A 13,433-nucleotide genomic window follows, 5' to 3' on the forward strand; every position below is an offset into this window, starting at 1 on the left:
ACCTCGCGTGCACCTTCGGCGGGGTTGCGCGCCCTGGTGGGCACCATGGTGCGCACCAAGGAGCGCTCCGAAGTGTGCTCCAAGGTGCGGCGTGCACGAAGTCGGAGCCCGGTTTGCCCCGGGTGCGCACCTCGCGTGCACCTTCGGCGGGGTTGCGCGCCCTGGTGGGCACCATGGTGCGCACCAAGGAGCGCTCCGAAGTGTGCTCCAAGGTGCGGCGTGCACGAAGTCGGAGCCCGGTTTGCCCCGGGTGCGCACCTCGCGTGCACCTTCGCCGCGGTGGGCACCATGGCGTGCACGAAGTCGGAGCCCGGTTTGCCCCGGGTGCGCACCTCGCGTGCACCTTCGCCGGGGTGGGCACCTCGGCTGGGTTGCGCGCCCTGGTGCGCACCAAGGAGCGCTCCGAAGTGTGCTCCAAGGTGCGGCGTGCACGAAGTCGGAGCCCGGTTTGCCCCGGGTGCGCACCTCGCGTGCACCTTCGCCAGGGTGGGCACCTCGGTGCGCACACCTTCTCAATGTTTTCTTGCCTTTTCTGGAAATTGGTGAAGGCAGCGCATCAAAGGTGCGCACCTCGGTGTGCTCCGAGGTGCGAACCCGAGAGCGCTCCGAGGTGCCCACGAAGTCGAAAGTCGGGTTAATTGCATTGTTTTCCCCGGGTGCGCTCCGAGGTGCGCAACATCGGCGCGCACCAAGGAGGGCTCCGAAGTGTGCTCCAAGGTGCGCACGATGGCGTGCACCTCTGGTGCGCACGATTCGGAGCTCGGTTTGACCGGGGTGCGCACACCTTGGCTGGGTTGCGCACCTTTTGTGCGCTCCAAGGTGCGCACGAAGTCGGAGCTCGGTTTGCCCCGGGTGCGCACCTTCGCCAGGGTGCGCACCTTGATGCGCACGCCTTGGCTGGGCTGCGCACCTTGGTGGGCGCCATGGTGCGCACCTTTCGTGCGCTCCAAGGTGCGCACGAAGTCGGAGCTCGGTTTGCCCCGGGTGCGCACCTTGGTGGGCGCCATGGTGCACTCCGAGGTGCCCAAGATTGGTGCGCACCAAGGAGCGCTCCGAAGTGCGCTCCAAGGTACGCGCGAAGTCGAAAGTTGGGTTAATTGTCCGGTTTGCCTCGGGTGCGCACCTTGCGTGCACCTTCGCCAGGGTGGGCGCCTTGGTGCGCACACCTTGGCTGGGCTGCGCACACCTTGGCACCCGCGTTTCCTTCATTTTAAATTTTTTTTTTTTACAATCTCTCAAGTGGGAAATTCTATAATCTCAACTTTTTTTGCCTTTTCAGGAAACTTTTGAATGGAGCGCATCATTGGTGCGCTCCGAAGTGTGCTCCAAAGCTCTCTCCAGCTGCGTGCACCTGCCCCGGCCGCGCACCCGGCCCCGCCCAGCTTCGCTCACCTGTCCCGGGCGTCTGGTGCGGAACCTTAGAGTAAGAAACATCACCGTGCACCTTGGCCAACGTGCGCGACTCGACCGAGCGCGCACTGGCCGAGGTGCACACCGATTTCACCTGGGTGCGCGCGCAGCACCTCGGGCGCACCGGGGTGCGCGCACAACGCCCGGGTTGCACCGTGGCCTGTGTGCTCGGGGCGCCTCGGGTGCGCGCTCGGTGTCGCCCCCGCGCGCGCGGTAGTGCGGGCAGCGCACCCCGGCCCGGCCCGGCCCCGACGAGAACGCAAACGGGCAAAAGGTTTATTCAAATAGCATTGCGACGCCCGGCGAAAAACTAAAAAAGGGTGCAACACCGGGACTTCCCGGGAGGTCACCCATCCCAGTACTACTCCGGCCCAAGCGCGCTTAACTGCGGAGTTCTGATGGGATCCGGTGCACTAATGCTGGTATGATCGCACCCGTTATGAGCTTGTCGCAGTGTGTACTTAGCAAACCGCGACCCACGTGCGAATCCACCCCGGCCACCCACCCCCGTCGAGGTGCACACCCTCCCTCGCGAAGTGCGCCCCGTTCGCCAAGTGTGAGCCCTGCCCGGGTGCGCGCACCTTGCTAGGGCGTCGGGTGTGCACCCGGCCCGGCCTACGTGCGTGCACCTGGAGGGGGCGTCGTGTGCGTGCAGTGTCCCGTCTGCAACGCGGTGCCCACACACCACCTCGGGCGCAACGACCTGCGCTCACATGTGGGCCGAGTGCACCTTGGTGCATGTTCGGGGCGCCTCGGGTGCACGCTCGATCTTGCCCCGGTGCACCAAGGCGCTCGGTTTGCCCCGGGTGCGCACTTGGTGCAAGGTGGGCACCCAAAATAGGGATCAAGCACCAAAACACAAGTTTCGGGATGCAAAATGGGACCCAAGGACCACAAATGCGTTCCAAGACCCATGATGGGTCCACGAGAACAAAAATGTGTTCCGAGACTTAATAAACAAATATTGGGTTTTAGGAGAAGAAACATGCTCTGATGCCCAAAACGAGAATCGACCCCGAAAAGGCCACAGGCCAAAAGTGGGATGCGAGACAAAAAAAAATGGGACCCGAGGACCAAAATTGGGTTCCCAGGTCGAAGACAGGGCAACCGGACAAGAAACGACCTCTAAGGCTCGAAATGAGTCCCGACGACTAAAACTTGACAAGAAGCACCCATCAGGCACCCAACTCGACACCCATGGGATGCCGACCCACCCGGGCTTCCACCTAGCACACCTTGGCACCCACCCACCCTCGCACCCAACCTCGCACCCAACTTAGCACCTTTGAACCCACATTGGCACTCACCCTGACCCTGGCACCTTGGAACCCACATTGGCACTCACCTTGACCCTGGCACCCACCTTTGCACTCACCTTGGGACCCACCCTGGCTCCCACCTCGGCACCCACCCAGACACCCACCTTGGTTCCTTGGCACCCACCTTGGATCCTTGGCACCCACCCCGACACCCACCTTGGCACGCAACTTGGCTACTTGCCACCCACCTTGGCTCCTTGACGCCCACCCCGACAACCACCCCGTGACCTACCCTGGCTAGGGTTGGTGCACACCCACCCTGGTGCCCACCTTGGCACCCACCCTATGACCCACCTTGGCACGCACCTTAGTACCCACCCCGTTACCCACCCTAGGACCCACCCCGTGACCCACCTTGGCCAGGGTGGGTGCACCCACCCTGGTGCCCACCTTGGCACCCACCCATCCTAGCACCCAGCCTGTGACCGGGCTTGGAACCCAACCTTGCACCCGCACCCGTCTTGGCCAGTGTGGGTGCGCACCCATCCTGGCACCCACGTTGTGACACACCCTTTAACCCACGCACCCTAGCACCCACGTTGGCACCCACCTTGGAACCCAACCTAGCAACTTGGCACCCACCCCGTGACCCACCTTGGCATCCACCATAGCAGTCGCCGACTTGGCACCCACCTCGGCACCCACCTTGACACTTGTGGACCCACCTTGCCACTCACCCTAGCATCGACCCATCCTAGCACCCACCCTGGCACCTTTGCACCCTAGCACTCACCCATCCTAGCACCTAACCTGTGACCCACCTTGACACTCACCCTCGCACCCACCTTGGAACCCAACCTAGCACCCACCCACCCTGACACCAACCCTAGCACCTACCCACCCTTGCACCCACCCTGTGACCCATCTTGGCACCCACCCATCCTACCACTCAACCTATCACCCACCTTCTCACCCACCTTGGCATCCACCTTAGCACCCACCCACACTGGCACCTTGGCACCCACCTCGGGCAAGGTGGGTGCACACCCACCCTGGCACCCAATTTAGAACCCACCGAGCATGTTACCCACCTTGGCACCCACATTGCAGCCCACCCTAGTACCCACCCTATGACCCACATTGGCATCCACACCCTAGCACCCAGGCACCTCGACACCCGCCTTGACACCCACCCTAGCACTGAACCTGTGACCCACCTTGGAACTCACCCTAGAACCCACCCACCCTGTGAACCACCTTGGCATCCACCTTAGCACCCACCCACCTTGGCACCCACTCTAGCACTCACCCATCCTAACACCCAACTTGTTACCCACCTTGGCACCCGCCCTCGCGTCCACCTTGAAACCCACCCTAGCACCCACCCACGCAGGAGCCCACCTTGGCACCCAACCTAACACCCACGCATCCTGGCACCCAACTTGTGACCCACCTTGGAACCCACCCTAGTACCCACCTTTGAACCCACTATATCACCAACCCACCTTGGCACCCACCCTATGACCCTCTTTGGAATCCACCCTAGCACGCACCCACCCTGGCACCCACCATGGAGCGCACCCTAGCACCCACCCACCTCGGCACGCACCTCAACACCCACCTTGGTGTGCGCACTGCGCCAACCTCTCAAAGACCCTATGTGGTGCGCTCCAAAGTGTACACCTTTGGTGCGCTCCAAGGTGCGCACCTTTGGTGCACACCGAGGTGCACACCAAAGTGTGCACCGAGGTGAGCACCAAAGTGCACTCCAGGGTGCACACCAAGGCGTGCACCTTTGGTGCGGTCAATGCAAACGAATTCGGAAGTTGGGGTCGATGTCCTAATCGCTGCTGCAGACTACACGTATGAGAATCGGACAAATAGCTTTATATAGGGGAGGTGTTGCGTTTGATGGGTCGACTCCCCTGGTTGTGTGCACTGCACCAACTTCAAAGACCCTGTCTTGTTTAAGAAGTCAAAAGTTGGGGTGGATGTCCTAATCATTGCTGCAGTCTACGCATGTATGAGAATCAGACAAATAGCTTATATAGGGGAGGTGTTGCATTCGGTGGGTTGACTCCCCTGGTTGTGCGCACTGCGCCAACCTCAAAGACCCCGCATAGCAGAAGAAGTCGGAAGTCGGATTTTGGTGAGCACCAAGGCGTGCACCTTTGGTGCGGTCAACGCAGACGAATTCAGAAGTTGGGGTGGATGTCCTAATCGTTGTTGCAGGCTACACATGTATGAGAATCAGACAAATAGCTTATATAGGGGAGGTGTTGGGTTTGATGGGTCAACTCCCTTGGTTGTGCGCATTACGCCAACCTCAAAGACCTTGTTTTCGTTAAGAAGTCAAAAGTTGGGGTCAATGTCCTAATGGCTCCTGCAGGCTACACATGTATGAGAATCGGACAAATAGCTTATATAGGGGAGGTGTTGGGTTTGATGGGTCGACTCCCCTGGTTGTGCGCATTACGTCAACCTCAAAGACCTTGTTTTCGTTAAGAAGTCAAAAGTTGGGGTCGATGTCCTAATTGCTCCTGTAGACTACACATGTATGAGAATCAGACAAATAGCTTATATAGGGGAGGTGTTGGGTTTGATGGGTTGACTCCCCTAGTTGTTCGCATTACACCAACCTCAAAGACCTTGTTTTCGTTTAGAAGCCGAAAGTTGGGGTCGATGTCCTAATTGCTCCTGCAGGCTACGCATGTATGAGAATCAGACAAATAGCTTATATAGGGGAGGTGTTGGGTTTGATGGGTCGACTCCCCTGGTTGTGCGCATTGCGCCAACCTCAAAGACCCTGCATTGCGGATGAAGTCGAAAGTCAGAGTTTGGTGTGCTACAAGGTGTGGTCGAAGGTGCTCACCTAGGTGTGCACCTTTGGAGCACAGGAAAAGTGCCCTCCAAAAGTGCGCACCTTTGGAGTGCACAAAAGTGCCCTCCAAAAGTGCGCACCTTTGGAGCGCAGAAAAGTGCCCTCCAAAAAGTGCCCTCCAAAAGTGCGCACCTTTGGAGCGCAGAAAAGTGCCCTCCAAAAAGTGCCCTCCAAAAGTGCGCACCTTTGGAGCGCAGAAAAGTGCCCTCCAAAAAGTGCCCTCCAAAAGTGCGCACCTTTGGAGCGCAGAAAAGTGCCCTCCAAAAAGTGCCCTCCAAAAGTGCGCACCTTTGGAGCGCAGAAAAGTGCCCTCCAAAAAGTGCCCTCCAAAAGTGCGCACCTTTGGAGCGCAGAAAAGTGCCCTCCAAAAAGTGCCCTCCAAAAGTGCGCACCTTTGGAGCGCAGAAAAGTGCCCTCCAAAAAGTGCCCTCCAAAAGTGCGCACCTTTGGAGCGCAGAAAAGTGCCCTCCAAAAAGTGCCCTCCAAAAGTGCGCACCTTTGGAGCGCAGAAAAGTGCCCTCCAAAAAGTGCCCTCCAAAAGTGCGCACCTTTGGAGCGCAGAAAAGTGCCCTCCAAAAAGTGCCCTCCAAAAGTGCGCACCTTTGGAGCGCAGAAAAGTGCCCTCCAAAAGTGCGCACCTTTGGAGCGCACAAAAGTGCCCTCCAAAAGTGCGCACTTTTGGTGCGCACCAAGGCGCTGGTTCGGTCGTTGCAGGCGAGTTCGGAAGTTGGGGTCGATGTCCTGAGCGGAGGTGCAAACTACACAGGTGTCGGAATCGGACAAATAGCTTATATAGGGGAGGTGTATGCTTCGATGGGTCGACTCCCCAGGTTGAGCGCACCGCGCCAACCTCAAAGACCCTACGGTATGGATGAAGTCGGAAGTTGGGTCCGATGACCGATTCGATTAGTAGGTATGCTCATGAGGTCGGAATTTGGGTCCGATGACCTGCCATGTGCAGGAAGGCGAATGTTGACACTGTGCGTTGCAAGGTGCACACCAAGGCGCTGGTGCGGTCTTTTTAGTCGAGTTCGGAAGTTGGGGTCGATGTCCTGATCGGAGGTGCAAGCTACACAGGTGTGGGAATCGGACAAATAGCTTATATAGGGGAGGTGTATGCTTCGTTGGGTCGACTCCCCGGGTTGAGCGCACCGCGCCAACCTCAAAGACCCTACGGTATGGATGAAGTCGGAAGTTGGGTCCGATGACCGATTCGATATGTAGGCATACTCGCGAGGTCGGAATTTGGGTCCGATGACCTGCCACGTGCAGGAAGGCGAATGTTGGCACTGTGCGTTGCAAGGTGCGCACCAAGGCGCTGGTTCGGTCGTTGGAGGCGAGTTCGGAAGTTGGGGTCGATGTCTTGATCGGAGGTGCAAACTACACAGGTGTGGGAATCGGACAAATAGCTTATATAGGGGAGGTGTATGCTTCGTTGGGTCGACTCCCCGGGTTGAGCGCACCGCGCCAACCTCAAAGACCCTACGGTATGGATGAAGTCGGAAGTTGGGTCCGATGACCGATTCGATATGTAGGCATACTCGCGAGGTCGGAATTTGGGTCCGATGACCTGCCATGTGCAGGAAGGCGAATGTTGGGACTGTGCGTCGCAAGGTGCGCACCAAGGCGCTGGTGCCGTCGTTGCAGTCGAGTTCGGAAGTTGGGGTCGATGTCCTGGTCAGAGGTGCAAACTACACAGGTGTGGGAATCGGACAAATAGCTTATATAGGGGAGGTGTATGCTTCGATGGGTCGACTCCCTGGGTTGAGCGCACCGCGCCAACCTCAAAGACCCTACAGTATGGATGAAGTCGGAAGTTGGGTCCGATGACCGATTCGATACGTAGGCATATTGGCGAGGTCTGAATTTGTGTCCGATGACCTGCCATGCGCAGGAAGGCGGAATTTGGGTCCGATGACCGAGTTGATGGCGTGCCATGCGCAGAAAGGCGGAATTTGGGTCCGATGACCGAGTTGATGTTGATGGCCCGCCATGCACAGGAAGGCGGAATTTGGGTCCGATGACCGATTTGAAGGCGTGCCATACGCAAAAAGGCGGAGTTTGGGTCCGATGACCGAGTTGATATTGATGGCCCGCCATGCGCAGGAAGGCGGAATTTGGGTCCGATGACCTGACATACGCATGGAGTCCGACTCGGGGGCCGATGTTCGATTCGATGACTTGCATTGTGGGTAAAGTCGGAAGTTGTGGTCTTTGACCCGATTCGATGACCAGACTTCGGCTGCTTGAGAATCGGACAAATAACTTATATAGGGGAGGTAGTGTTCTCGAGCATCCTCCCCCCGTGCCCGTTTATGTCGATTGATGCTGGTGCTCGACTGGTTGGAGCGCTCGGATGCAAAAATCTTGCACCAGGATTTATCGATTGTGATGGACACGGCAAGTCTCCTGATTGCTATGCAGGAGCTCATCGTGAATCTCTATGCGGCCTTGGTATGGACTCGACCTGCGGAATGGTTCGGCAATGGTAGTCGCTCCAACACGTCCTTGCAATGGCCACAGAGGTGATTCGACTAGAGCTCCAGTCTAGCTTTTGGGTTGCTTGGCGGACTGGTATAGCCGCGATCGAGTTCCGGCCATGAACGTTTTAGATAGCTCTTGGGCTTTCTGGGACGGAAGTCGGAAGTTTGGGCTGTTGTCCGATTTGATGACCATTCTTCGGATGTGTGAGAATCGGACAAATAACTTATATAGGGGACTGTGTTGTCTCACGCAGCCCCCTCCGTGCCCCTCTATCTCGACCGATGTTGGTGCTTGAAAGGGTTGGGATCGCTCGGATTTATAAACGTGCACCACCATTTGTCGAGTGTGAGGGACGCGGCAGGTCTCCTAAATGCTATGCGGGCGCTCTCTGAGAATCTCTATCCGGCCTCGACACAGACTAGTCTTGCTGAATGGTTTGGCACTGGTAGTCGATCCAACACGTCGTTGTTGTGGCCGCCTAGGCGATTCGATTCGAGCCCCCGTCTAGCTTTTGGGTTGCTTGGCGGATTTTGCCCTATCCGCAAGTGAGCTCGGTCCCTAAACGTTCGAGAAACCCGATTGCTATGCGCCGACTCTCTTTCTTGCGAGCCTCCATCTAGCTTTTGGGTCTCTACGGAACGGAAGTCGGAATCTGGGACCGTTGTTTGATTCGACGAGGCAGACTACGGTTGTGCGAGAATCGGACAAATAACTTATATAGGGGAGGTGTTGACTGGAGCATTCTCCCCCGTGCCCCTCTAACTCGACCAATGCTGGCGCTCGAACGGTGGTAGCGCTCGGATTTTCATTGAGCGCCAGCATTGGTCGATTTAGAGGGGCATGCGAGATTCCCGAATGCTATGCGAGGGCTCTAACGGAAATGTCTATTGGTTTCGGTATGGATGCAATTGCGAGTGGTTCGGCAAAGGTAGTCGTTCCGATGCGTCCATGTCGTGGCCAAATCGATAATTCGATTTGAGCCCTCGTATAGCATTTGGGTCTCTCGATGTGATTCCGCATTCCAGTCCCTTTGGGCACTGCTTGAGCCGCATCCCAGGGGGTTCCCTTCCCAATAATCTGCCTCGCAACCCGATTGCTATGCGGTGAGGCTCCTCGGCCGCCTCGGAACTATCTGTGTATCAGACGCATCGCGGGATAAGGGGTTGGCAACGGTAGTCGCCCCAAGCGCGTCCGATGCTTGGACCATTCCGAGGCGGCCCTGAAGCCTCTTCCGTCTAGCCGTTGGGTCCTTCTCGCCGCATCCCTCGCCTCGCACCCCGATTGCTATGCGGTGAGGCTCCTCGGCCGCCTCGGAACTATCTGTGTATCGGACGCGTCGCGGGATAAGGGGTTGTCACTGGTAGTCGCCCCAAGCGCGTCCGATGCTTGGACCATTCCGAGGCGGCCCTGAAGCCTCTTCCGTCTAGCCGTTGGGTCCTTCTCGCCGCATCCCTCGCCTCGCACCCCGATTGCTATGCGGTGAGGCTCCTCGGCCGCCTCGGAACTATCTGTGTATCGGACGCGTCGCGGGATAAGGGGTTGTCATTGGTAGTCGCCCCAAGCGCGTCCGATGCTTGGACCATTCCGAGGCGGCCCTGAAGCCTCTTCCGTCTAGCCGTTGGGTCCTTCTCGCCGCATCCCTCGCCTCGCACCCCGATTGCTATGCGGTGAGGCTCCTCGGCCGCCTCGGAACTATCTGTGTATCGGACGCGTCGCGGGATAAGGGGTTGTCACTGGTAGTCGCCCCAAGCGCGTCCGATGCTTGGACCATTCCGAGGCGGCCCTGAAGCCTCTTCCGTCTAGCCGTTGGGTCCTTCTCGCCGCATCCCTCGCCTCGCACCCCGATTGCTATGCGGTGAGGCTCCTCGGCCGCCTCGGAACTATCTGTGTATCGGACGCGTCGCGGGATAAGGGGTTGTCACTGGTAGTCGCCCCAAGCGCGTTCGATGCTTGGACCATTCCGAGGCGGCCCTGAAGCCTCTTCCGTCTAGCCGTTGGGTCCTTCTCGCCGCATCCCTCGCCTCGCACCCCGATTGCTATGCGGTGAGGCTCCTCGGCCGCCTTGGAACTATCTGTGTATCGGACGCGTCGCGGGATAAGGGGTTGTCACTGGTAGTCGCCCCAAGCGCGTCCGATGCTTGGACCATTCCGAGGCGGACCCGAAGCCTCTTCCGTCTAGCCGTTGGGTCCTTCTCGCCGCATCCTTCGCCTCGCACCCCGATTGCTATGCGGTGAGGCTCCTCGGCCGCCTCGGAACTATCTGTGTATCGGACGCGTCGCGGGATAAGGGGTTGTCACTGGTAGTCGCCCCAAGCGCGTCCGATGCTTGGACCATTCCGAGGCGGACCCGAAGCCTCTTCCGTCTAGCCGTTGGGTCCTTCTCGCCGCATCCCTCGCCTCGCACCCCGATTGCTATGCGGTGAGGCTCCTCGGCCGCCTTGGAACTATCTGTGTATCGGACGCGTCGCGGGATAAGGGGTTGTCACTGGTAGTCGCCCCAAGCGCGTCCGATGCTTGGACCATTCCGAGGCGGACCCGAAGCCTCTTCCGTCTAGCCGTTGGGTCCTTCTCGCCGCATCCCTCGCCTCGCACCCCGATTGCTATGCGGTGAGGCTCCTCGGCCGCCTTGGAACTATCTGTGTATCGGACGCGTCGCGGGATAAGGGGTTGTCACTGGTAGTCGCCCCAAGCGCGTCCGATGCTTGGACCATTCCGAGGCGGACCCGAAGCCTCTTCCGTCTAGCCGTTGGGTCCTTCTCGCCGCATCCCTCGCCTCGCACCCCGATTGCTATGCGGTGAGGCTCCTCGGCCGCCTTGGAACTATCTGTGTATCGGACGCGTCGCGGGATAAGGGGTTGTCACTGGTAGTCGCCCCAAGCGCGTCCGATGCTTGGACCATTCCGAGGCGGCCCCGAAGCCTCTTCCGTGTAGCCGTTGGGTCCTTCTCGCCGCATCCCTCGCCTCGCACCCCGATTGCTATGCGGTGAGGCTCCTCGGCCGCCTTGGAACTATCTGTGTATCGGACGCGTCGCGGGATAAGGGGTTGTCACTGGTAGTCGCCCCAAGCGCGTCCGATGCTTGGACCATTCCGAGGCGGCCCCGAAGCCTCTTCCGTGTAGCCGTTGGGTCCTTCTCGCCGCATCCCTCGCCTCGCACCCCGATTGCTATGCGGTGAGGCTCCTCGGCCGCCTTGGAACTATCTGTGTATCGGACGCGTCGCGGGATAAGGGGTTGTCACTGGTAGTCGCCCCAAGCGCGTCCGATGCTTGGACCATTCCGAGGCGGACCTGAAGCCTCTTCCCTCTAGCCGTTGGGGCTTTCTCGCCGCATCCCTCGCCTCGCACCCGGATTGCTATGCTGTGAGGCTCCTCGGCCGCCTTGGAACTATCTGTGTATCGGACGCATCGCGGGATAAGGGGTTGGCAGTGGTAGTCGCCCCAAGCGCATCCGATGCTTGGACCATTCCGAGGCGGCCCTGCAGCCTCTTCCGTCTAGCCGTTGGGGCCATCTCGCCGCATCCCCCACCTCGCACCACGATTGCTATGCGGTGAGGCTCCTTGGCCGCCTCGGAACTATCTGTGTATCGGACGCATCGCGGGATAAGGGGTTGTCACTGGTAGTCGCCCCAAGCGCGTCCGATGCTTGGACTATTCCGAGGCGGCCCTGCAGCCTCTTCCGTCTAGCCGTTGGGGCCATCTCGCTGCATCCCCCACCTCCTCGGCCGCCTCGGAACTATCTGTGTATCGGACGCATCGCGGGATAAGGGGTTGGCAGTGGTAGTCGCCCCAAGCGCGTCCGATGCTTGGACTATTCCGAGGCAGCCCTGCAGCCTCTTCCGTCTAGCCTTTGGGGCCATCTCGCCGCATCCCTCGCCTCGCACCCCGATTGCTATGCGGTGAGGCTCCTCGGCCGCCTGGGAACTATCTTCGTATCGGACGCATCGCGGGATAAGGGGTTGTCACTGGTAGTCGCCCCAAGCGCGTCCGATGCTTGGACTATTCCGAGGCGGCCCTGTGGCCTCTTCCGTCTAGCCGTTGGGGCCATCTCGCCGCATCCCCCACCTCGCACCCCGATTGCTATGCGGTGAGGCTCTTCGGCCGCCTTGGAACTATCTTCGTATCGGACGCATCGCGGGATAAGGGGTTGTCACTGGTAGTGGCCCCAAGCGCGTCCGATGCTTGGACTATTCCGAGGCGGCCCTGCAGCCTCTTCCGTCTAGCCGTTGGGGCCATCTCGCCGCATCCCCCACCTCGCACCCCGATTGCTATGCGGTGAGGCTCCTCGGCCGCCTTGGAACTATCTTCGTATCGGACGCATCGCGGGATAAGGGGTTGTCACTGGTAGTCGCCCCAAGCGCGTCCGATGCTTGGACTATTCCGACGCGGCCCTGTGGCCTCTTCCGTCTAGCCGTTGGGGCCATCTCGCCGCATCCCCCACCTCGCACCCCGATTGCTATGCGGTGAGGCTCCTCGGCCGCCTTGGAACCATCTTCGTATCGGACGCATCGCGGGATAGGGGGCTGTCACTGGTAGTCGCCCCAAGCGTGTCCGATGCTTGGACCATTCCTAGGCGGCCCTGAAGCCTCTTCCGTCTAGCCGTTGGGGCCTTCCCGCCCCATCCCTCGCCTCGCACCCCCGATTGCTATGCGGTGAGGCTCCTCGGCCGCCTTGGAACCATCTGTGTATCGGACGCATCGCGGGATAAGGGGTTGGCACTGGCAGTCGCCCCAAGCGCGTCCGATGCTTGGACCATTCCGAGGTGGCCCTGAAGCCTCTTCCGTCTAGCCGTTGGGGCCTTCCCGCCCCATCCCTCGCCTCGCACCCCGATTGATATGCGGTGAGGCTCCTCGGCCGCCTTGGAACTATCTGTGTATCGGACGCATCGCGGGATAAGGGGTTGGCACTGGTAGTCGTCCCAATCGCATCCGATGCTTGGACCATTCCGAGGCGGCCCTGCAGCCTCTTCCGTTTAGCCGTCGGGGCCTTCCCGCCGCATCCGTCGCCTCGCATCCCGATTCCTATGCGGTGAGTCTTCTCGGCCGCCGCGGAACTATACCTGTTATTGCTACTGCATCCTTCGGCTGGTAACCTCCTCTGCCGCCTTGGAACGTTCTCTTTGTCGGACGCGTCGCGGGATAAGGGGTTGGCACTGGTAGTCGCCCCAAGCGCGCCCGATGCATAGACCGCTCCGAGTCGACCTTGCTTTCAGCCTCTCACATGCATAGACCTCTCTGAGTCGACCCTGCAGCCTCTCACGTTTAGCCTTTGGAATCTCGCCTCACAACATGATTGCTATCCTTGATGCATCCCTTGCCTTGAGCCCTGATTGCTTTCTTGGCTGCATCCCTCCTCTCCTCACAGCCCGGTTGTCATCACTGCTTCATCCGTCGCTTCATGCAT

At 59.4% G+C, this 13,433-nt stretch overlaps 1 non-coding gene across 1 annotated transcript; it reads right to left on the bottom strand.

Annotated features, from left to right (window-relative positions):
* Positions 1-1,727: 1,727 nt before the first annotated feature.
* Positions 1,728-1,846, bottom strand: LOC131872696 (5S ribosomal RNA). The gene has a single exon (XR_009370807.1). It is a non-coding gene; the product is annotated as a 5S ribosomal RNA (ribosomal RNA).
* Between the last annotated feature and the right edge of the window lie 11,587 nt (positions 1,847-13,433).

Source organism: Cryptomeria japonica, unplaced genomic scaffold (assembly GCF_030272615.1).
Source record: "Cryptomeria japonica unplaced genomic scaffold, Sugi_1.0 HiC_scaffold_732, whole genome shotgun sequence".
Lineage (NCBI taxonomy): Eukaryota > Viridiplantae > Streptophyta > Pinopsida > Cupressales > Cupressaceae > Cryptomeria > Cryptomeria japonica.